The following is a 25204-nucleotide window of genomic DNA, read 5'->3' on the forward strand; positions in this document are numbered from 1 at the left end:
AAACTTTAATTATTGCATCAAAAGCAGCGGCTCCGTAAATTAATGCCTTTATTGTGACACGGTTATCCCAATTTTTAGGGTTCCATACCTCAGCTAGTAAAGACGAAACCTGAATACAATCCCTCTGTTGTCCAACTCTGTGGCCAGACGCTGTGGCCGAGTGGTTCTAGGCGCTTCAGTCCAGAAGAGCGCTGCTGCTACGGTCGCAGGTTCGAATCCTACCTCGGGTATGGGTGTGTGATGTTCATAGGTTAGTTAGGTTTAAGTAGTTCTAAGTATAGGGGACTGATGACCTCAGATGTTTGTCGTCCGCCTGTTAAGACCTCGTTTTCTCAGTAAGGTTTTGAATTATCCGGTTCAAATTTACACCAAATACTAAGGTCTACGGTCAATTGGTACTGTAAAAAATTTAAACTTCCAAGTCAATGCAATCCAAAGATACACCCACTTATGTCACGCATTACAAAGCATAATTTACAGCATTTGCCCTTACTTAGCCTGTATTCATCGCGAATCGCTCGACCAGGACAAAGTCTCAAGCGACTGAAAAAAAAGCTCAGGTGACTACTGTATACAAGAAGGGTAAAAGAACAGACACGTAGAATTACAGACCAATATCTTTAGCATCGGTTTGCTGCACAACCCTTCAACACATTCTAATTTCGAGTATAATAAATTTCCTTGAGAGCGAAAAGAACCCATTACGTTGTCATCGATGGTGGGCGCTCATTCAAGACAAGAATATCATCAGGCGTGCCCCAGCGAAGTGTGACAGGATCCCTGTTATTTTTTTACACACATAACTGATCTGATGATAGGGTAAGCAGCAGTTTGCCGCTGTTTGCTGATGGTCCTCTGCTGTATGGGAACGCTCAATGACTGCAGGACCATGCAAGATGGCGTAAAAAAAATTATAGTTGATGAGATGAATGGCATCTAGCTGTAAATGTAGGTAAATGTAAGTTTATGCAGACGAATAGGTAAAACAAACTTATGGTGTCCGAGTATAGCATTAGTATTGTGCTGCTTTACACAGTCATGTCGATTAATTATGTAGGCGTAACGTTGCGAAACAGTATGAAATGGAATGAGCACGTAATAATTGCAGTAGGGAAGGCGAATGGTCGACTCAGTTTATTGGGAGAATTTTAATAAAGTGTACTTCACCTGTAATGGTGACTGGATGTAGGACACAAGGGTCACCCATTATCGAATGCTGTTCGACTGTTTAAGATTCGCACTAGTTCGAATTAAATAAGACATCGAAGCAATTCAGAGTCAGGCTGCTAGATTTTTTAAGGATAAGTTCGAACATTACGCAAGTATAACGGAGTGCTTCGGGAACTCAACTATACTACTGGCCAATAAAATTTCTACACGAAGAAGAAATGCAGATGGTAAACGGAAATTCATTGTACAAATATATTATACTAGAACTGACTTGTGATTACATTTTCACGCATTTTTGGTGATTAGATGCTGAGAAATCAGTACCCAGAACAACCACCTCTGGCCGTAATAACGGCCTTGATTCGCCTGGGCATTCAGTCAAACAGGGCTTGGATGGCGCTTACGGGTACAGCTGCCCATGCAGACGTTTTCAGTTGGTGAGGGATCCGGAGAATGTGCTGGCCAGGGCAGCAGTCCAAGATATTCTGTATCCAGAAAGGCCCGTACAGGACCTGCAACATGCGGTCGTGCATTATCCTGCTGAAATGTAGGGTTTCGCAGGGATCGAATGGAGGGTAGATCCACGGGTCGTAACACACCTGAAATGAAACGTCCACTGTCCAAAGTGCCGTCAATGCGAACAAGAGGTGACCGAGACGTGCAACCGATGGCGCCCCATACCATACGCCCGGTGATACGCCAGTATGGCGATGACGAATGCACGCTTCCAATGTGCGTTCACCGCGATGTCGCCAAACACGGATGCAACCATCATGATGCTGTAAACAGAACCTGGATTCATCCGAAAAAAAGACGTTTTGCCATTCGTGCACCCAGGCTCGTCGTTGAGTACACCATCGCAGGCGTTCCTGTCTGTGATACAGCGTCACGGGTAACGGCAGCCACGGTCTCCGAGCTGAAAGTCCATTCTGCTGCAAACGTCGTCGAACTCTTCGTGCAGATGGTTGTTGTCTTGCAAACGTCCCATCTGTACTCAGCGTTCGAGATGTAGCTGCACGATCCGTTACAGCCATGCGGATAAGATGCCTGTCTTCTCGACTGCTAGTGATACGAGGCCGTTGGCATCCAGCACTGTGTTCCGTATTACCCTCCTGAATCTACCGATTCCATATTCTGCCAACAGTCATTGGATCTCGACCAACGCGAGCAGCAATGGTGCGATACGATAAACCGCAATCGCGATAGGCTACAATCCGACCTTTATCAAAGTCGGAAACGCGATGGTACGCATTCCTCCTCCTTACACGAGGCACCACAACAACGTTTCACCAGGCAACGCCGGTCAACTGCTGTTTGTGTATGAGAAATCGTTTGGAAACTCTCCTCATGTCAGCACGTTGTAGGTGTCGCCACCGGCGCCAACCTTGTTTGAATGCTTTGAAAAGCTAATCACTTGCATATCACAGCATCTTCTTCCTGTCGGTTAAATATGGCGTCTGTAGCACGTCATCTTCGTGATGTAGCAATTTTAATGGCCAGTAGTGTAAGAACCACTGAAGAGAAGGCGACGTTCTTTTCGAGGAACAATACTGAGAAAATTTAGAGAATTCGAGTTTGAGGCTGACTGCACAACGATTCTACTGCCGCCAACGTACATTTCGCGCAAAGACACGAAGATTAGGGAGATTAGGGCTCGTATGGAGGCAGATGGACCATCATTTTTCCCTCGCCCGCGCAGTGCGCAGTGTCTTACGGAGTATGTACGTTGATGTACATGTAGATGTTTTGATACTCGCAAACTAAATCATTAAAACACATAGGACTATCTGTAAACATAATGAAGTTTGTACGGAACCCTCAGAGAGCGAGTCCAACCAACACTTGTCCACTTTTTCCAGTGACGGATGACGTGGCGGAGACCAATATGGAAGTCTGCATTTTGGCTGTTCAGGGACATTTTCGCTTTGATTTATTTGTGGAAATGTCTGCCAAGCAATAATTTCTTAATATGAGGAAAATGGTAGAGGTCACTGTGTGGCAAGGCAGGAGAAAGAACGGAGGAATGGGATGGGGCTTAAGTGAAATAATTTGATAGTCGAAAGAAGCAGCACGAATGACTCCGCTCTGTACAGGAACAGCTGGCGCATTATCGTGAACCAAATAACGTCCTGAATAGCTTGTCTCGCCTCTTAATCTTGACATCTTCCCGCAACTTCATCAGTAATTTTCGACAGCATGCGCCCGTAATGGTTTACTGTTTACTAGCAAAGTCTATTAGTACAACACCATCTTAGCCCCCAAAAAACAGCCCAAGGTGCCATACCATACATAGGTCTTATCGCTTTTCGGCGCTGCTGCATCGATGTCTCTCTACTCCTTGGTTTTCCCGTTTGGCTCTGATTCATAGTGATACACCAATCACGCAACCACGGTGATCAGGCCACTAAAACGTCATCTGGACCGGCTTGACAAATCTTTTCACTCTCTAGTTACTGCATCCGTTCGGCGAGATTTTTGAATAGGATTGTTGGTGCGCCGGCCGAAGCGGTCGAGCGGTTCTAGGCGCTACAGTCTGGAACCGCGCGATCACTACTGTCGCAGGCTCGAATCCTGCCTCGGGCATGGATCTTTGTGATGTCCTTAGGTTAGTTAGGTTTAAGTAGTTCTAAGTTCTAGGGGACTGATGACCTCAGAAGGTAAGTCCCATAGTGCTCAGAGCCATTTGAACCGTTGTTGGTGCATTGTTTCCCTTCGAATGCACAAAACGAATTATCGCACGGTACGCTACTGAAGTCGCCAGAGGCGTGGTGATGCTGGAGTGAAGGCTGTGGGCTGGGTCACAGGGCAGCTCACGGGTGCAGAGAGACGCTAGGGAAAACTGTAAGCATTTTTTTTTCCTTTGCCTCAGGTGGCACAAGTGTCCTTGTCCCGCTCACATCGAATTTCCCGCATTCGGCAGCTTGGTCGTTCTGCTTTGCTGAAGACCAACCCCGTTGCCCGTGATCCAGTGGCGACAACCCACAGCGAGGCTCACTGCCGCAGCAGCGAACTTCGATGGCGGCCACGCGCCGTGCTCAACTAGTACTCGCCCGACGGCGACCCGCTCCACGCAATGGCGGAAGGCGGCTGCTGTTGGGTGGATGCACTCTGCAGCAACCGGGACGCGACACCACTGCCTCTGGACAGGAGTCGACCGTGCTGCTGGAAGGCCTGATCTCGTCTGCTGCTGGCTGGTTCCGAATCCCTTGCGTACTCAGAGGGTCGAACCATGACCCCGCCACATACGGGAACTATGGTCCTCTGTCGGAGGAGGAGGACGAGGAGATTAGTGTTTAATGTCCTCCTCTCTCGGAATGCGCCTCTTTAACTCACGTACTGACACACACTGAGTTGGCGACAGTGCACTGTTTCGATGGTGGCGTCCAGCAAGCGTTAATCGCTTTCCCAATGAGCACGTCGGTTCGTCAACTCTTGCGCTCGTGTCGGTGCATGCCCATGTGGGCCCGTGTCCATGACGGCCCGATATGCTGTGCTACTTCACAGTGCATAAAATGAAATCACCGTGTGGCCTTGCTGGCCGGGGGGCCCCATCCGGGAAAGTTCGGCTGCCGAGTGCGAGTCTTATTTCAGTCGACGCCACATTGGGAGACTCGCGTGCCGGTGATGAGGATAAAATGATGATCAGGACAACATTACAGCCAGTCCACGTGCGGAGAAAATCTCTAACCCGGCCATGAATCTAACCCGGGCCCGCTGCATGGGAGGCAAGCACATTACCATCAAGCTAAGCAGGCGCACCACAGTGCATGAAGTTACTATCAAGAAGCCCGCGCCTGACCTACGGGTACGGCTGCAATCCACCACTTCAAATTCACACTAAAACTACTTTATCAAGTGGCACCGCTACACTATCGTTAGGTTGCGCAATTTCCTTCTCCTCTCGCGGCTTGCTACGGTAGTGAAGTGCACGGAATATAAACACGACAGTAAACATGCACCTGCAAACAAATAAAATATTAATTATGCAACTTTTTCGAGGTGATATTAAGACTTGTTTCGGCTGCCTCCCCTAGGAGTCGTCAGGATTATTTCTCTGGTGTTTCAGCAAATACAGTACTGGCCATTAAAATTGCGTCACCACGAAGATGACGCGCTACAGACGCGAAATTTAACCGACAGGAAGAAGATGCTGGGATATGCAAATGATTAGCTTTTCAGAGCATTCACACAAGGTTGGCGCCGGTGGAGACACCTACAACGTGCTGACATGAGGAAAGTTTCCAACCGATTTCTCATACACAAACAGCTGTTGACCAGCGTTGCCTGGTGAAACGTTATTGTGATGTCTCGTGTAAGAAGGAAAAATGAGTACCATCACGTTTCCGACTTTGATAAAGGTCGGATTGTGGACTATCGCGATTGCGGTTTATCGTATCGCGACACTGCTGCTCGCGTTGGTCGAGATCTACTGACTGTTAGCAGAACATGGAATCGGTGGGTTCAGGAGGGTAATACGGAACGCCGTGCTGGATCCCAACGGCCTCGTATCACTAGCAGTCGAGATGACAAGTATCTTATCCGCATGTCTGTAACGGATCGTACAGCCACGTCTCAATCTCTGAGTCAACAGATGGGGACGTTTTCAAGACAACAGCCATCTGCACGAACAGTTCGACGACGTTTGCAGCAGCATGGTCTATCAGCTCGGAGACCATGGCTGCGGTTTCCCTCGACGCTGCATCACAGACAGGAGCGCCTGCGATGGTGTACACAACGACGAAGCTGGGTGCACGAATGGCAAAACGTCATTTTTTCGGATGAATCCCGGTTCTGTTTACAGCATCATGATGGTCGCATCCGTGTTTGGCGACATCGCGGTGAACGCACATTGGAAGCGTGTATTCGTCATCGCCGTACTGGCTTATCACCCAGCGTGGTGGTATGGGGTGCAATTTGTCACACGTCTCGGTCACCTGTTGTTCGCATTGACGGCACTTTCAACAGTGGACGTTACATTTCAGATGTTTTACGACCAGTGGTTCTACCCTTCATTCGAAATTTCAGCAGGATAATGCACGACCGCATGTTGCAGGTCCTGTATGGTCCTTTCTGGATACAGAAAATGTTTGACTGCTACCGTGGCCAGTACATTCTCCAGATCTCTCACCAACTGAAATCGTCTGGTCAATGGTGGCCGAGCAACTGGCTCGTCACAATACGCCAGTCACTACTCTTGATAAACTGTGGTATCGTGTTGAAGCTGCATGGGCAGCTGTACCTGTACACGCAATCCAAGCTCTGTTTGACTCAATGCCCAGGCGTATCAAGGCCGTTATACGGCCAGAGGTGGTTGTTCTGGCTACGGATTTCTCAGGATCTATGCGCCCAAATTGCATTAAAATGTAATCACATGTCAGTTCTAGTATAGTATATTTATCCAATGAATACCCGTTCATCATCTGCATTTCTTCTTGGTGCAGAAATTTTAATGGCCAATAGCGTATTTGCAGTTGCGTTTTGCATTGTGTAGCGTGAGTCGATCCAAACAAATGCTGATCCAGTGTAAACAGAAAACTTCGGTTTCTTACCTATTACAATAAAGTTACTTATAAAGTGAAATTTTATGATTCCATTCCATAGAGACGTCCCAAATTGGTCTACCAGGATATCCGGTCTAACGATTGTATTAGTAGGAACAGTTACACACCAAGAACAACCAGTATTCCAGTAGCGACTGAGTAGCGTTGCTGTATGGCGGTAGCAGGAAGCGAGGTCTTGGAGGTACACGATACGGGGCCAGTTGGGCAATGTCTGCTTTTGGAACACCGATAATTCTTCTTGTTTTACTGCCCCTGTTAATTAATCTCGATGAGACGAAAATCACTTTACACTAATTTGTGACCACTTTATGGAATGGGTATGTAGAATTCCACCTCTTCGACTGAGCCTTATTACTGCCAACGAAATCTTGATTAGTAGCTTAAAACGAATGTGTAATTCGATTCCGATCATTTGTATATTCGATATGAGAGCCTCTTCTGCTGCCGGATTTGAGAGGATAGTAGCCTCAGTGACAATATTTTCAACAGTTCTAATCTGCGAACAGATTCTTTATTATTATTATTATTATTAGTGTTTTAGGGCTCACAACGGCGAGGTTATCAGCGCCCGTTCCCAAAAGTTCAATTCAGAGCCGAATTGTGAGAGAATTGGTATTGTTCAAATTGCAAGATTGGACACAGCACATCAAAACAGGGAGATAAAACTAAAAATAAAATAGCAGTACAAACAGGGAAAAATAATTAACGGTGGCTGAGTGACCACTTACAAATAATGGGTGACTAAACCACTGGACAGCACATTAAGACTTCAATCCCAATATTTTGGGAAGAAGGCCAGACATCACACAAAAACGTAAAACTCTAGCGACACTCGCCTCATTATTAGTTAAAAGAGAGGGTAGGTCTGGTGGGAAACTGAAATCTTCCCTCAAACCCGCATATAAAACACACTCAGTTAAAATATGTCGTATCGACAGCTGTGTCCCACATGTCTGACACGTTGGTGGCTCCTCACGACGTAACAGAAAACCATGTGTCAAAGGACAATGTCCTATTCTAAGCCGTGTAAGGGCTACTTCCTCAGCGCGTCGTTGTCGGAAGGAGGTGAGCCACGCTCGGACAGAATCCTTCACCGCTCGCAACTTATTATCCCTCACGTCCAGCCACTGAGCCTCCCACCAACGCATGACCTTCCGAGTCACGAAAGACGTAATGGCCTGCAGGGGTACGGAACAGCGAGCAGGAGGTGGGATGGAGCAAGCCTCCTTGGCAGCCGCATCTGCAAGTTCATTTCCAGGAATCCCTATGTGCCCTGGAACCCAGCAGAAAATTACATCCTTACCCTGCTGTTGCAAGAGCAGGAGTGCGTCCTGCACCTCTTGCACCATCCGATCTGCTGGGTACATCTGTTCAAGAGCGTGTAGAGCACTTTGGGAATCGGAGCAGATGATGAATTTCGTGCCCCGATGTCGGCGCATATGCCCTAATGCTTGCAGAATGACAAACAGTTCTGCATAGTAAACTGAGAACTGCTCTGGGAGCCCCATCCGATGGACAGTATCGGGAAACACAGCAGAGCAGCCCATAAAATCCCCCTGTTTAGACCCATCCGTGTAAACAGTAATAAAATCGGAATGGCGTTCTAAAATCTCAGTAAGTTTAATTTTAAAAAGGTGGTCCGGGGTACAATACTTCCTGTAAGCAGCCAGATCACGAAGTAATCTTGGCCGTTGTAGTCGCCAGGGAGATCCCCTACTCCATCCTTGGTGGAGTAGCTTAATGCCCTCCAGGTGGTATTCTAATCATAAACAGATAAGCCATAAATACCACTTTCCTGTTTTCTGTGAAAATCTTCAAATGTGTGTGAATTCCTAAGGGGCCAAACTTCTGAGCTCATCAGTCCCTAGACTTACACACTATCTAAACTAACTTACGCTAAGAACAACACACACATCCATGCCCGGGGGCGGACTCGAACCTCCGGTGGGAGAGTCCGCGCAATCCGTGACAAGGCACCTCAAACCGCGCGGCTCTGTGAAGCGCCCACGCCTAGCACGCTTTGGATGGGATTCGAGTGTGGAGGGGTGTCATGTAGAATAAAATGAAACGAATGACAACGATGATGGAGACAAGTTGACGGTCTCAGTGGCGATTGGGGACAGTGCTGATCTTACAGATTGTAAAGGCGTTAGGTAAATGATTTATGTTTAGAGAAATTTGGTGGTAGACATAAGGAATTCTGTCTGAGTTCAAATAATACTATTACCACTGCTACTAATATAATAACAATAATAATAATAACAATAATAATGTCTGCTTCACTTTTGGGGATGACGCTATAGACGATAAAGGGAGACACATACGTAAAATTCTGGAATGTGTGAAGAAGTTCCATCCAAGTTTAGAATACATGTGGTTAGAAGCGAGTACAGAGATGTAATCTGGAGAGTCGCTGATCAGCTCAGAAACACCGAAAATATCTAAAGCAAGAAAAATACTTTAATTATTTTCTGTATTGTATAGATAACTTCAGAGGCATCTATGTAAAATACATTTATCTTTACGCTTAAGACGTCTCATTCCTTGCCCTGTTTTATATAACACGAGAAGATATACGTAACTGGGCAACGCCAATTAATCGGATATTTATGGCTAAAGTAACCATTTCTCTCAAACTGCTCACTGGATCCTGTAAAAGTTTCACAATCTTAAAGATCTAATTATCTAATTGAGTCTCAAGTCAGTACATCTGCTGACTGAAGTAGATAGTACTCTTTCATCATAATACTTTCTGTTCTCATTGATCTGGACTTGCTTAATACAGCCAGTATGAACTGATACGTAAGAAAGTAACGAAGTATTGTAGTTACACGCTTGAAATGTCCCTCCAGGGCTTTAAATGCACTGTGTATCTTAAAAAAAAAAACAACGATTTGAGATTGAAAACGGTGTTCTAGTTATTTACATATATTCATTTTACGAAAATGTCCCAACCATTTAGTCAACTTCGTGTATTCACTATAAATAAATATAGCATCAGCTCATTCTTAGGTATGAAGGTTCTGACCATCGCGAAATATGTTTTGGAAAATCTTAGGAAATTCTGACAGTGGTGAAAAGGAGCGGGTTGACCGAAACTCTTCAGTAATCTCTTATTGATATGCGTGGTGTCGTAACAGCACAAAGTTTACAAAAAGCAGAAAAACTAATTACTATGGTACCACTATCTCACAATCAAACAAACTCACTAACGAATGTTATTTAAAAACTTATTTGACGTCGCTTAGTATCTCCACGGTCTACAGCGTTGTCCAAAACCTTCATTTAGAAGTGTTGCTCACAAGCAACATCAAAATTCCACACTGTCTTCTGCAATGTGTTTCAAGTTTGGTCCTTGACTGGGCAACAGCGCTTGCACAGAGCATTTAATTCGTCATATACAACATTAGTCTGTCGTCTCTGGTGAAATGTTTCTGAATAGCGTGCATCTTTTGAAGATAACGTGTTAGGTTACGTGAGCATCAGTTACCGGTTTAGCAGCTTGTTTCGATTTTGTAGTGCTGTTTTCTATTGTGCTTTGAAAACTGCATATAGCCAGCCGCTGTGACCGAGCGGTTCTGTGCGCTTCAGTAGGGAACCGCACTGCTGCTACGGTCGCAGGTTCGAATCCTCCCTCGGGCATGGATGTGTGTGATGTCCTTAGGTTAGTTAGGTTTAAGTAGTTCTAAGTCTAGGGGACTGATGACCTCAGATGTTAAGTCCCGTAGTACTTAGAGCCATTTGAACCATTTGGAAACTGCTTATAAACAGTATATGAGGAAGTCTTGAAGGTCAGTTATTGTACTACTATGTTAGCGAATGCTTACCTGGAACATTGCAAACGGTCTGATCTATTCTGGGAAGAGCAAGTCTGGCTTTAACTAGGAACGAGAAGGCCAAAAGAAGAAGAAAACTGTAGCTCCAGTGTCAGTGAATCATGTACAATGTATTTTTGCGCACTGGCTAGATTATGGACCGTAAAGGGAGATTTGGTGTCGGCCTTCAGAGGTGTTCGGGTATAAATTGTAGAAAATGTGGAATTCTTCCGTGTTTTGTGCATAAAAGACATTTCACATGAAATAGTGCAAGATGCTACCATATTATTAACCACAGGAACAACATTGTAGAATATAACAAAATAATAAGCATCCAGTTGCACAAAAGATATTTAATTTCTTTCCTAGTTTCATCAGAAAGTTATCGAATAATTATTTGCGAGTGTCAACAACAAAATGCATACAGCAAAATTCCACCGTCATAAAAATATACAAGAGCAATAAGTAATAGAGTACTAAAGCCATTAATGGATTCACTATTCAATTACTTGCTTCAGTATATTTTTAGGACCATGGAATTTTTCTGTATACATCTTATTGTTGACACAAATAATGCGGTACGTGTAACCCTCTGAAGAAGGGCACCAAGTGCACGAAACCGGTAAATAAATTACATTTCTTTTATGGCAGCTGGTTGCTGGTCATTTCGTTATATACGACTACAATTGCTGAGGGTGGATAAAATATTGAACATTGTAGCATTTATGGTGCAGCATCCGTTCCCCTCTTGTGGGCAATGATATTTAAAAGGATACAAACTGTATTTTGACAAAGTGGATGTAAAAGCGTTCAAGTGAGCATTTACATCTAATTTAAATAACTTAATACTTTTTCTTCACAATATTGCTGTGTGTGGCAAACAAAAGATTACACTACTACTGGCAGGTTTCGTACACATAAACGAAATGCGAGATTTTAATGCGATAAGTTTCTACAGACTTATCTGTCGTCAGTAGTAAAATTGAACTCTCTCTCGCTCTTAGCGATTCCGAAGCTAGTTTCTATTTTATTCTGTTCTCGCCAAAGGAATAGAGCATAGAATTTGTCCTCCCTCATTTCACTGGCGGGAATGTCGAATACTTCGGGTATTTACGTTTGTCGTTATGGATGTTTTGGATCTCACAAGCGGTTCTGACATATATACAGTTGGATCAGCAACGTTACATCCTCTCCTGACAAGTGTCACATACAGTTAAAGTTCAGTAACAGAGCTAGTTCACGCGCGTAAACCAACAGACAGCGATAGCGAATGCCCTCTGTACTGTACACATTGAGGCGCGTACCGAAGCAGAGAGTCCGCGAACTTCCTTTGATAATTCACTAAATAATCGACGAGTGGAATACCAGCAAGCATATTCGAAAGCGAAAAATAAAATGCTATTCGTTCGTGCTCGCCTACCGTTTATACCGGACAGGACGCTATGTTAGCTGACACGTCCGGTTAAACCGATGTTTTGCTGTTGTTCAGGAGCTTAGAAGCATCAAATGGTTCAAATGGCTCTGAGCACTATGGGACTTAACAGCTATGGTCATCAGTCCCCTAGAACTTAGAACTACTTAAACCTAACTAACCTAAGGACATCACACAACACCCAGCCATCACGAGGCAGAGAAAATCCCTGACCCCGCCGGGAATCGAACCCGGGAACCCGGGCGTGGGAAGCGAGAACGCTACCGCACGACCACGAGATGCGTGCTTAGAAGCATCACGCACAACATGTGGTACACGATAAAGCGAGTTTTCGAGTTACTGACTGGGCTCACGTGTTAGTCTTCCACCCTGACAGCCTCGAGAAACGGATGCATAATAGTGATCAAGATCACGACAAATATTAAAATCGCCACAAAGATTTCATCAGTATCAAGAGTATTGGAACAGTACCGCGACCAAGTAAATACTAGTAACGTTCCAAGGTAAGAATTTCATTTTACCGCACATTTTGAGCCTATAAACTATCGGTTGGTGGTACATGACTCAAACTCGTGAAATCTGTTGAATGAGAAGGTGCTTTAAATATTCACAACTCCACTGATACAAACATTTAATGCAGTTCATTTAACGCAGTTTACATATATATATGACGAAACAATTAAGTGTGTGTTTTTCCTTTTAAGGTACTTCAACTAAGATTAACAATTGGATCACCAAAGAATATAAGGGTACTTCCCGTAATTCCAGTCTGCCTGCCGCTGAGGTGACCTCTCGGGCAACCTAAATCAACCTGGACCATACCGAAAGGCTACTTTTCAGACATGTCTAACCTAATTGTAGCAGTAGCTGATCGACTCATTCGAACCAAATGGATTTTACTAGTTGAGATCCCAACCGAAATTGTGCTTCGCAAACACAGTTTGTACCAGTTATTAGTTCAACAATTATTAACATGAACTCAAAAAATTCCCAACAATCTGATTTGCTTTAAAATTATTTTTGATGGGTGCTTATTTAATTATATAGTCTATGTTCATTTTATACATTTCCAAATAATAGTCATCTATTTTATGAGCTGTCGAAGTCCAGCATTTTTTGTTTCCAAGGCAACTACAGAAGGTGAGGATTTTTAAAGTAAGGACCGGTGATTTTACCTTCAAATATTGTTGTATTTATTTCTCTCCACGTCACCATAGTTCTGCCTATATGACAATACTTTCTGCAGCTCAATAGCAGGTGAAAGTGGTAGCAATAATGGCAAAAATGTATTCTTTTAACTATAAACTGGAGGATTCCCAGTGCTTCCTTTTATAAACAATTGACAGATAAGTGTTTGTTTGGTATCAATGCTACTAGTGTTTATTAAGGAATGTATTACTGTATTCACAAGTAGCGGATATGCTACAAATTGTTATTGTGAGTTAGGCTACATTAACCTCCAATGTATAGGGTTACAAAGTCAGTTCAGGCGACTCAAGTTATTACCGGTTCATAAATTACTACGTTGTCAACAAATATAAGTAAAAGTACCAGTTGTGATTTTACTACGTGAGTAAACTGACTGAAAAAGGTAATAAACAAGTCTACCGAGTGTTTCAAAACGAATATTGGGCTTTAACTTTGCAGCCTTTATTATATTCAACTTAGAATTGTAAATAATACATGAAATGAAAGAGCAACTCAAAGAGTTTTGTTTGTATACCTGTGGGCATGCACTGATTTCTGTGACTTCTATTAGAAAGCGCTAGTAGCAAAGATGGCGCCTAGTGAACAAAAGCATTTTTCATTTTATAGTTCTCAAGGACTGAATATGTTGTTAGAGAGTAACGTGCATTGCGTATGAAGTTACTTTGTACATCCGTATCATCAGTTTGTAGAGATCGGCTTTCTTTGCAGAGGGAAGAATATGGGGCAAGCAAAAGTTATAGAAGAACTCCTAGAATGAGACTCCAGGTCCCGAGTTCGAGTCTCGGTCCGGCACACAGTTTTAATCTGCCAGGAAGTTTTATATAAGAACTTGTTGAGCGACGCGTAGCCCCAAGAAATCAGTTCGGAACACTAGTCGTGCGTCTGTATGAGGCCTTTTAAGGAGATACATTCAACTACGTCCTTACCTGTTATAATTGTTACAAACTCACGGATTACGCTTTAGGTGCAAACTTCGCAAACGAAATATTCCTCAATGACGATAAAGATTTTCTGGATCGTGTCGTCTTCGGTAATGAATCGACATTTCACCTAAGTGGAAACGTGACCACACATTCGTCAGGTGGTGGGTTTCAGCAAATACCCACGAGATGGTTCAGTTGCAAGGGGCTCCCCTAAAGCAAATGTTTTTGTGCCACATCCCGGCAAAAAGTCTATGAGCCTTTCTTTTTCGGTGAAGCATCTGTAACTGGTGTTTCATATCTTGATGCGTAGAACTATGGCTTCTTCCTGAACTGGAAGGAGCTGAACCAGAGAACTTTGTTTGGCAGGAAGATGGTGTGCAGCTTCACTGGCATAACTCGCTATGCCATTGGTTAAACTGTGTTGTACCCGACCACTGGACTGATCGAAAGTGACCAGATGATGGAGTTTGGGTTGGGTTGGGTTCTTTGGGGAAGGAGACCAGACATCGAGGTAATCGGTCTCATCGGATTAGGGAAGGACGGGGAAAGTCGGCCGTGCCCTTTCAAAGGAACCTTCCCGGCATTTGCCTGGAGCGATTTAGGGAAATCACGGAAAACCTAAATCAGGATGGCCGGATGAGGGATTGAGCCGTCGTCCTCCCGAATGCGATGGAGTTTGTTTCACACCGTCTCTATGTTCTCCCCGATCCGACGCCGCGCGACTTTTACCTTGGAGGGTTCATAAAGTATCATGTGTTTCTCACCACTACTGGCTGATCTACCTGACTTACCAAACCGGATTGAAGCAGTTTTTGCAACAATTACTCCCGACACGCTGTGATCTATGCCGTGTGACGAATTATGCTCACATTAGATAATTGAATGGACAACTGTTTTAGTTTCTTTTTCATTAGATGTTGTATATTATTTGTAATTGTATCGAAGGCAATAAATACTAGAATTCCTTAAGATCATGATATTAATTTTGAAACACATTATATGTTTCGCAAATATCCCTGTTGCCTTCAATAGACGTGATCTTCAGTCCGAATAATGCTGCTTTCCACACTAGCCAAACCTGTACGTGTTTCCTCGTCTCTCTCTCTCTATTGCATCCTGTGTTCTCCTCAACCGTTTCAATGCAGTCAAACTTTGATCGTGCATTTCACTTTACCACCCAGCTCCTCCTTCCCGCCCCCTCCCGCCTTCGCCTCCTCCCCCCCTTCCCCCTCCCCCCACGCACATACACACCCACACAGTCAGCATCCTCTCCTTTGCCGAATTAATTATTCCTTGATGTTCTTCCAATCCATATGTGGCATACAGAAAACCGGTGCTTAACAGTATTTGTTAGAAAGAGTCTTGCTTGCAATTTTAGTTTTCTATTTTTTAACTACGCGTTTCGCCTTTTTTTAGGCATCTTCAGGTTATCTTAATTTGGTATTTCTTACAAGAATCCTTTAGTCAGTGTAGACATAGGGCATCGTAGAATATATCAGGCCAACATCGCCTTCGTTAAACTCAGTAAAAACTTTTCTTTTTTACTAAGTTTAACGAAGGCGATGTTGGCCTGATATATTCGACGATGCCCTTTGGCTACACTGACTAATGGATTCTTATAAGAAATACCAAATTAAGACAACCTGAAGATGCCTAAAAAAAGGCGAAACGCGTAGTTAAAAAATAAAAATCTAAAATTGCAACCAATACTGTTTTTAACCAATATTCCTTGATGTCATAGGATCCTTTATCAACGAATCCTTTATGTTATTCAAGTTGTGTCACAAAACCCTGCTCTCATTGATTTGATTCCTTCTTCTACGCCGCCACATTTCAGTAGCTTCTATTCTCGCCTTTTCTGTACGGTTTATCGTCCACGTTTTCGTTTCTGGTCCATACAACGTTACATCACAGACAAATCGTTCCAGAAAAAAAAAAAAAAATTCCTAACCCTTAAATTTAAATTCTATGTTAAGAAATTTCTCTTTTTCCGAAAAAATTTTCTGTTGCTATTCTCTATTTTATACCTATTTTCATCTCTCACCACCACTGATATACTACACAAATGAAAAAAAAACTCGTCTATTGTTTATTTTCTAATTTAATCCCCTGAACTTCAACTGATTTAACGCAACTTCACATGAGTACCAGTTCGTTGTACGAGTACGATTTCGTTGATGTTCACTTTATTATATACTTTCAAGACATTATCATTTCCATTCAATCGTAGTATAAAGTCGTTCGTAGTCTCACAGAATTACAGTGCCATCAGCAAACTTCAGAATTTCTATTTCTTCTCCTGAAACATTGCTACATTTTGTAAACTTATTTTTTTCTCCTTGAATCGACTGAATACCATGGACTATACGAGTAGGCTAACAACCGTGCCTGACTCTGTTCTCAGCAGCTGACTCCTTTTCAGGTCTCACCCCTCTTACAGCTGTACCACAGGGTTTCGGTACAATTTGTGGCTAACATTTCGCTTTGTGTGGTTTAACTTAGGTAGTGAAGCTGGTTCAAATAGATGTAAGGTGCAGTATTTACGTTAACATGAAAGTTCTTGCAGAGGATAGAATAGCGCGTTAACCTCTATCAATACAGTCTTTCAGCTGAAGACCACAACAACAGCACCAACAATAACTATTTCAGAATACACATTGTTTCCTAGTCAATTTCGTTAAATGCTGTTTCTAAATATAAAGACTCTATAAATGTATATCTGTCGTTCTTGAGTTCATCTTCTAAGTGTTAGCTTGAGTACAACCTCGAACAGGAGGAACACCGGCCATCTCGTAGCAGAGACACCTGCGTCGTGTCAGACCACCAGAAACGAGGTGTGGCCAAGTGGGGCTGGACTGTGCAATTTCAGCCGCTCAGAGGCAGCTGTCGCCACGGGGAACACGAACCCGCAGGCTGACCCCCTCACACGTGCCGGTGGCCGGGGCAGAGCGAAGGTGCGTGTCATTGCGGCCGGCGCGGGCGGAATGTAATCTGCCAGCCGGCGGCCGCATTCCCCGCGACGTCGTCCACCACCTGCCACTGATGACGTCAGCAGGAATGGGGGTGGCGGAGGGGCCCGGACGGACACGAGTCTCGCGGCTGCGACCGTCTGCTCCGGGAACACTTTTTACCTGGTGTTCCACAATCTTCACCGATAATTTTTACTTTTTGTCTATCGTACACCATCCATTCAGCAAGCCCCTATCACTAGATGTTGCAGAGAATGTACTACACACTAGGCGCTCAGTCCGGAACCGCGCGACTGCTACGGTCGCAGGTTCGAATCCTGCCTCGGGCATGGATTTGTGTGATGTCCTTAGGTTAGTTAGGTTTAAGTAGTTCTAGGGGACTGATGACCACAGATGTTAAGTCCCATAGTGCTCAGAGCCATTTGAACCATTTTTTTGTGTTACACAAATACGAGGGTGAGTCAAGTGAAATATTATTCACTGTGCAGAAGTGGTACAAAGCTGTATCAGTTTTCAACATAATCTCCCCCACGCTCAATGCAAGTCCTCCAGCGCTTACAAAGTGCATAAATTCCTTTGGAAAAAAATTCTGTTGGTAGTACGCGCAACCACTCGTGCACCGCGTGGCGTACCTCTTCATCAGAACGGAACTTCTTTCCTCCCATTGCGCCTTTGAGTGGTCCAAACATACGGAAATCACTTGGGGCAAGGTCTGGTGAGTATGGTGGATGAGGAAGACACTCAAAATGCAGGTCTGTGATTGTTGCAACTGTTGTGCGGGCAGTGTGGGGCTTTGCTTTGTCGTGTTGCAAAAGGACACCTGCTGACAGCAATCCACGTCGCTTTGATTTGATTGCAGGCCGCAGATGATTTCTTAGGAGATCTGTGTTTGATGCACTGGTGGCAGTGGTCCCTCTAGGCACGTAATGTTCCAACATGACGCCTTTTTCGTCCCAAAAGAGAGTCAGCATAACCTTCCCTGCTGATGGTTCTGTTCGAAACTTCTTGGTTTCGGTGATGAGGAATGGCGGCATTCCTTGCCCGCTCTCTTCGTTTCCGGTTGGTGGAAGTGAACCCAGGTTTCGTCCTCAGTAACGATTCTTGCAAGGAAGCCATCACCTCGTTCAAAGCGTCGAAGAAGTTCTTCACAAGCATCAACACGTCGTTCTCTGATTTCAGGAGTCAACTGCCATGGCACCCATCTTGCAGACACTTTGTGAAACTGGAGCAAATCATGCACAATGTGGTGTGCTGACCCATGACTAATCTGTAAACATACTGCAATGCCATTCAGTGTCACTCGGCGGTTTTCCTTCACTATGGCTTCAACTGCTGCAATGTTCTGTGGAGTCACAACTCGCTGTTCCTGACCTGGAAGAGGAGCATCTTCCACTGAAATCACACCATTTGCGAACTTCCTACTCCATTCGTAGACAAGCTGCTGCGACAAACATGCATCACCGTACTGAACCTTCATTCGTCGATGAATTACAACAGGTTTCACACCTTCACTACGGAAAAACCGAATAACAGAACGCTGTTCTTCCCTGGTGCAAGTGACAAGTGGGGCGGCCATCTTTATACTGATACTGCGACGGTATGTGTGCATCTGCACTATGCTGGCACCTACAGGCCATTCTCCACGCTGTTCGTAGCACGCTTACCAACTTACAAGATAACGGCGCGAAATTTCGATTTGTTATTACAAATTTAAGGTTTTCATTTGACTCACCCTCGTATCTTCTTACGTCTGATGGTCCGATATTATCGCACGTTGTATTTAGTATTTCATCCTTTTATCACTTCTGTAATTGCGTCTTGATACCTATTCGCTTACCACTGGTGATCATTCAGTAGCTTGTCCAACATCACCTAGCCATTGGAAAGTAGTTCGTGCTCGTGGTGCCTCCCATCTCAGAAATATTTGAAAGAAGTCACATTTCAGAACCACTTTGAGACGCTGATGAATAAATATTTCTCACTTAACCATTTCTGTACACTCAGTTGTACGTATAATGGTATCGTCAGGAGTGTCCCAGGGAAGTGTGATGCGACCGCTGTTATTCTTTATGTACATAAATAAACTGGCAGACAGGGTGAGCAGCAATCTGCGGCTGTTCGCCGAAAATATTGTGGAGTACGGGAAGATATCGTCGTTGAGTGATTGCAGAAGGATACAGGATGACGCGGTCAAAATTTCTAGTTGCCCTAATTCGGCATATGAAGCTGAATGTGTGTGCTCTTCCCTCGATTTATATTCCAGAGGAACAGGAAAGTAAATGATTGAAGTAGAGTAACAAATGATTCAAATGGCTTTGAGTACTATGCGACTTAACTTCTGAGGTCATCAGTCGCCTAGAACTTAGAACTAATTAAACCTAACTAACCTAAGGACATCACACACATCCATGCCCGAGGCAGGATTCGAACCTGCGACCATAGCGGTCGCTCAGTTCCAGACTGTAGCGCCTAGAACCGCACGGCCACACCGGCCGGCAGTAGAGTAACAAGTTATCTTCCAAATGACTGAAGCAGTGATGCAAGGTAGCCTTCACCATGCACCATACGGTGGCTTGCGAAGTACGTATGTACACTCATACTCATAAATTAAGGATTATGCTGTTACATGGTGAAACAACGCTCTGTTGGGCGGTTTGCGGGTTTAATTCACCTCGGGGTATAACCGTGCGGTGCATTTGACTTGCGGTCGTCGCTCGGTGGCGCTGGCAGCAGTCCACATACGCAGAGGTGTGTTGATGCATGTCAGAGTACGGTGCAGCGAGTAAGTGCGCAGACGTTTTCAGACGTGCTAATGGTGACTGTGTGTTGCAAGTGGCTCAAATAACACAGGCGCTACACTACGGGACGTCCACAGTGTACAACACCACAAGAAGACCGATATCTCGCCATCAGCGCCCGCAGACGGCCACAGAGTACTGCAGGTAGCCTTGCTCGGGACCATACCGCAAAAACTGTAACAGATGTCTCCAGACCACAGTCTACAGATGACTGAACAGACATAATTTATTCGCCCGGAATCCTGCAAGGTGCATTCCACTGACCTCTGGTCACAGGAGAGCCAGTAAAGCCTGGTGTCAAGACCATAGCACATGGTCATTGGAGCAGTGGCCCAGGTTATGATCACAGACGAGTCCAGGTATAGTCTGAACAGTGATTCTCGCCGGGTTTTCATCTGGCGTGAACCAGGAACCAGATGCCAACCCTTTAATGTCCTTGAAAGGGACCTGTATGGAGGTTGTGGTTTAATGGTGTGAGGTGGGATTACAATTGGTGCACGTACAGCCCTGCATGTCTTTGACAGAGGAACTGTAACAGGTTAGGTGTATCGGGATGTCATTTTGTACCAGTATGCCCGCCTTTTCAGGGGTGTAGTGGGTCCCACCTTCCTCCTGATGAATGATAACGCACGGCCCCACCGAGCTGTCATCGTGGAGGAGTACCTTTAAACAGAAGATACCAGGCGAATGGAGTGGCCTGCCTGTTCTCCAGACCTAAACCCCATCGATCATGTCGGGGATGCTCTCGGTCGACGTATCACAGCCTGTCTTCAAACCCCTACGACATGTCAGGAGCTCCGACAGGCACTGGTGCAAGAATGGGAGGCTATACCCCAGCAGCTGCTCGACCAACTGATCCAGAGTATGCCAACCCGTTGAGCGGCCTGTGTACGTGTGCATGGTGATCATATCCCATATTGATGTTGGGGTACATGCGCAGCATGTGTTTCAGGACGGTTTTCTCAACTTATCACCAATACCGTGGACTTACAGATCTGTGTCGTGTGTGTTCCCTATCTGCCTATGGTATTAGCACCAGTTTTGTGTAGTGCGCGTTGTTTGGCACCACATTCTGCAATTATCCTTAATTTATGAGCATGATTGTAGATACAGACTCCAACAGCTACTATGTATCAGTTCATCGATGTGAGGTGAATAGAGCCTTGTAAATTAAAACAATACAACGCAGCATTCTCAGTTTAAATTCTGTACAGCATCCTGTATAGCAACTTTATTATCATGGCGACAAGTCAAATGAGAACAATCGTCCGCTACTGAAATTATGTTATAAAGTGTTGAAACTACCAACGTGCGTGCATGTAAACGAAGTAGGTGTTAAAATTCATTTACACAGTGTTACCTTTTCTCCATCAAAGGCAGGCGACAATGTACAAATGAACAGCAGTAAACTACAGTATTAATTTTATATGCATGAACGTTGTCAAAATTATTTTATACTATGCCAGACGCCATTGTGGTGTTAGTTGAGGGAATTCCCTAGGATATCGGCAGAACATGATGTTTGCTTTATATTCATGGTATTTTACGTCTGACATGCTGATGTGGCTTGCTACCTCGTAAAACGACGCAACATCACTATATGACTTGCAAGTTTGTAACGATTACGAACTTCTTTTAATGTTTTACAAGATCCGATGATGACAACACAGATCTGTTGAAACCCTTAATTAATAAAAAGATTTACAAGCGATCTTGGCGTACCTGATATTTCAGAATAATATAAGTTTACTTGAGTATGTTGCATCATATTATGACAGTTTTTTTCAGCATGTTCTCCACATATACCAGATGATCATTAGATGTTGAAAATCAATAGTTATAAAGATTAATTAATAAGCATCTCTTGGCGGTTCTGATATACACCTTTCCTCATTACTTAGAACATGGAAGAGAAAGTTAACTTTGTCGTTGCTCGTCGACAGAGGATAGTATCAAAGATGGTGTCGTTTGAGCTTCTAGTGTGACTCGTTGTGTAGTGGTAAAATCGAGAAGAAGTAGTTATCGGCATGATGTGAACTGTCTGGGGTGCTCATTTCCGTGAAACGTGACAATGGACGGAAAGTCCATAACCTTAGTTATAGCTTTCGTTTATTCACACACTTACTAACCGCCTCATTGTACCTTCTTGAATAACCATCTTGGCATAAAAAATCAAGAAGTATTAGTATTGCCAGTATCGTGTACTTATGACAGAAAAATACTAGACGACGAAGGAAGGAATATAAAGGAGGGGACGTTCAAAATCCCTTATCTGCCCAAACAGAAAACTTACACTAAGTAATCCTAATGTGGGATGCTACACTCTATACGCATTATAGGCTATATCATTATTTTCGTAGTAGCTAAAAAGTTGATGGCATATTTTGTAGCAGCTCGTCATATGTCGCTAGTCTTCAACCTAGTTGGAACTAGTTGCTCACACTTCGCTAGACGCTGAAGTAAACGAGTTGTTTCTTTTGACCTCAGAGGACGAAAGTGTTAGTAGGCTCGACCGTGGTGTACTCGCTCAGGGGTAAGTCCACTGTTATATCGGTGAAGGTGCTGCCTAAACTTTCCGTGGTTAACATTATCGTATGAAAGTTCCTGTGATACGTGCCAGAATCATGCCACGGTAGTGATGGAATGTTACGAAGGTTTTTCAGCGGTATCTTCAATTGTGCTGATAGGGGATACGAAGGTTCACGTTTCGATACAACTACGCCCCCTGTTCTACGAAGTGATACACTAAGCAGTTGCCGTTGTTTTTGACTACACAGTTCCTCAATACTTCCAGCGCAGAACGCAAGTCTAACAGGATGATGATTATGTCATCCACTCGCTCCGCTTCTTGAAGTCCTAGTATTGCCGTAAGTTCTCACAGAGGCCCCCGGGAGAAGCCATCCTGTTATGCACCAAACACGCCTTGACAATTCCCCCAAGAGTTGACTAAAGTTGGTGTAGTGTTCAGGGCACTGGAGACGTAAGATGGATGAGCTGACTTGAAATCTTGGTTTGTTCATCCAGATTTACAAGGCGACAAGTTTCGAAGTTCTCAGTCTGTCAGGAGACTCGTCAGACGCTCTGTACTCGATGTAAACTGCCCACAGGTGATACCCACCAGAAGCAAACTCTGCAGGCAGTACTGTCCACCTGCAGTGTGTGCGACACGGAATGTTGTCGATGTCAGAACACGGTCGACGGGCTTCAGACACCGTAGGTATCTCCATGTAGCGCTTCCGCTAGCTCCGGTTGAATATAGATTTCCGGCTTTAATAAATAACTCAATTTTTCCAGATGATGTCTCTGGATTTATTATTTCAATGTCTTCAGCGCAGTTAATGACCGCTGATGGTGTAATTTATTTCTTTGCACAGCATTAATCGGTGTCAGGTATTCCGACAGATAATCTTTCGAATGTAATTTATAACACTAGTCTGCTGTGACAAAAACTAATGTTACCCTCTGAGTGGATTTGGGAATTCTGAACGTTTGTATACTTGTAATATTGAAGATACTGCAATTAATAGAAAACTAAACAGGATTTAAGTCTGGGGTTAATCAAAGTAGTAAAATTCATATAGGAATGAAACAATAAACAGTCGCCAGCCCAATTAGGCACATGAATTTGGAAATATATATTGAAGAAAATTGGATGTTAGTTATAGTTAGTTTCATTAGTATTTGGATAGCACACAGGATACAAGCGGACACAGGGCACTCTGAGCTGTGGGTAGCAGCAGTTACCAATAATGCACAAATTAGTAATCATAGAAAGCAAAAATTGTACCAACTTATACTAATAACAGTTACACTCTAGATAATTACTTGAACCAGTACTGAAATGTTAATGCAAGATGTGCAGGACTAAAGATGGACCTGAGGAGCCTCTAGTCTTAACTGGGATGTAAAAAACACAAATAAAGATAAATGATACCAAAATTACACTGTTCATATCCCTCTGATCATATTTGTTTTACTTAGCAGCAATAATATTACAATTATCTTTCTAATATGAGAAGAATATGGTGGGGACCTATAAACTGGTGTCGTATCACTGGTCAAACTCTACGATTCTTTCAGTAGCAAAATTTAATTTAAACAAATTCACTTCTTAACTTCACTTGGGATAGTTTATATTTTACTTTTCAAGGCAAATTATTTAACACTGAGCTCAAATAACTTCAAAAAAATCATTCATGTTAGTAATCAAGGCTATATTATATTTCAAACGAGTTTAAATTATTTCACTTTTTCATCACCTGTGAAGCAGTTATTTTAGACAGTAACATATACACAATCTGGCACAGTACTTTTGCTAAACGATACTTTGTAATAAGCTGAGAGTACTTTAGCAAAATTCTAACTAACTTCACTTTTGTAAATCCTTCCAAATTTGACAAACATAAATAAATCACTAGTTAATTTGAAATAGCATACTCTGTTTTATAAACACTTAGGAGAGGACCCTGCATAGGTTCATGATCAGGATAGAAGATACGGTCCCATACACAGATTTATGGCACTTGGATTGTTATTAAAATCACTCACACAGATTAACTGGTCCATGCTCCGATACACATCTCTATGAATGAAGTTGGTGGAGCAGTGGTGAAGTTATGGTGGCAAGCAACGTGGCCGCTAACTGTAATTACTCCTGTTGATGTCTGAATGCTCTATACAATATATTCTTGGCGACGGTTATTCAACTTATTAGAGCCATTCTTTATTGCCGAGAGTACCATGCAACAGCCAAATCCACATCCGAGGCAAAATTCCATGCAAAGCTGCCTCCAATTGCCTTGCTGGGCACCGTCGAAGTGTACGGTGCAATGGCTAGCCACTGCCTGCGTATGGTTCGCGCCAAGGAGCCGCCCATTTCGACCGCCAAATCCACCTTTTACATCGCGCCTTGCCTCTTCCATTGTGGAGGGATTTCACTACATCTTTTACATTTTATGATATAAGTGTCCTAAGCATGAACCAGCTTCCAGTACACATTTTTTACCCTATAAACTTACACATATCATAAAATTTAATTTTTTTATACAATCAGTTATCTTTTTCCATATGTACATTACAAACTTTAAATTTCCTGTCACAAATTAATGACCTTAACTAATAAAGAATAAACACTTCATAATTACAGATACAAAGCTACATAATATAAACCTACTTCTAATAGATATAAAAGTTACAAAGTGTTCAGGAAATCAGTAAAAAAAATTTGCCAGCCATTTAGCCGTGGAATTAGTAGTACAGAGCGAATAATTGCGATCAGTTTCTAAAAGTAGCACGTACAGCGCGAAGGGTATGACCTATACTTCCAC

At 43.6% G+C, this 25204-nt stretch overlaps 1 protein-coding gene across 1 annotated transcript in view; it reads left to right on the forward strand.

Annotated features, from left to right (window-relative positions):
* The window catches only part of LOC126263277 (uncharacterized), an 881511-nt gene that overhangs the window by 465289 nt on the left and 391018 nt on the right, over nt 1-25204 (forward strand). The gene's annotated exons all lie outside the window — the stretch shown is intronic.

Source organism: Schistocerca nitens, chromosome 6, assembly GCF_023898315.1.
Source record: "Schistocerca nitens isolate TAMUIC-IGC-003100 chromosome 6, iqSchNite1.1, whole genome shotgun sequence".
Lineage (NCBI taxonomy): Eukaryota > Metazoa > Arthropoda > Insecta > Orthoptera > Acrididae > Schistocerca > Schistocerca nitens.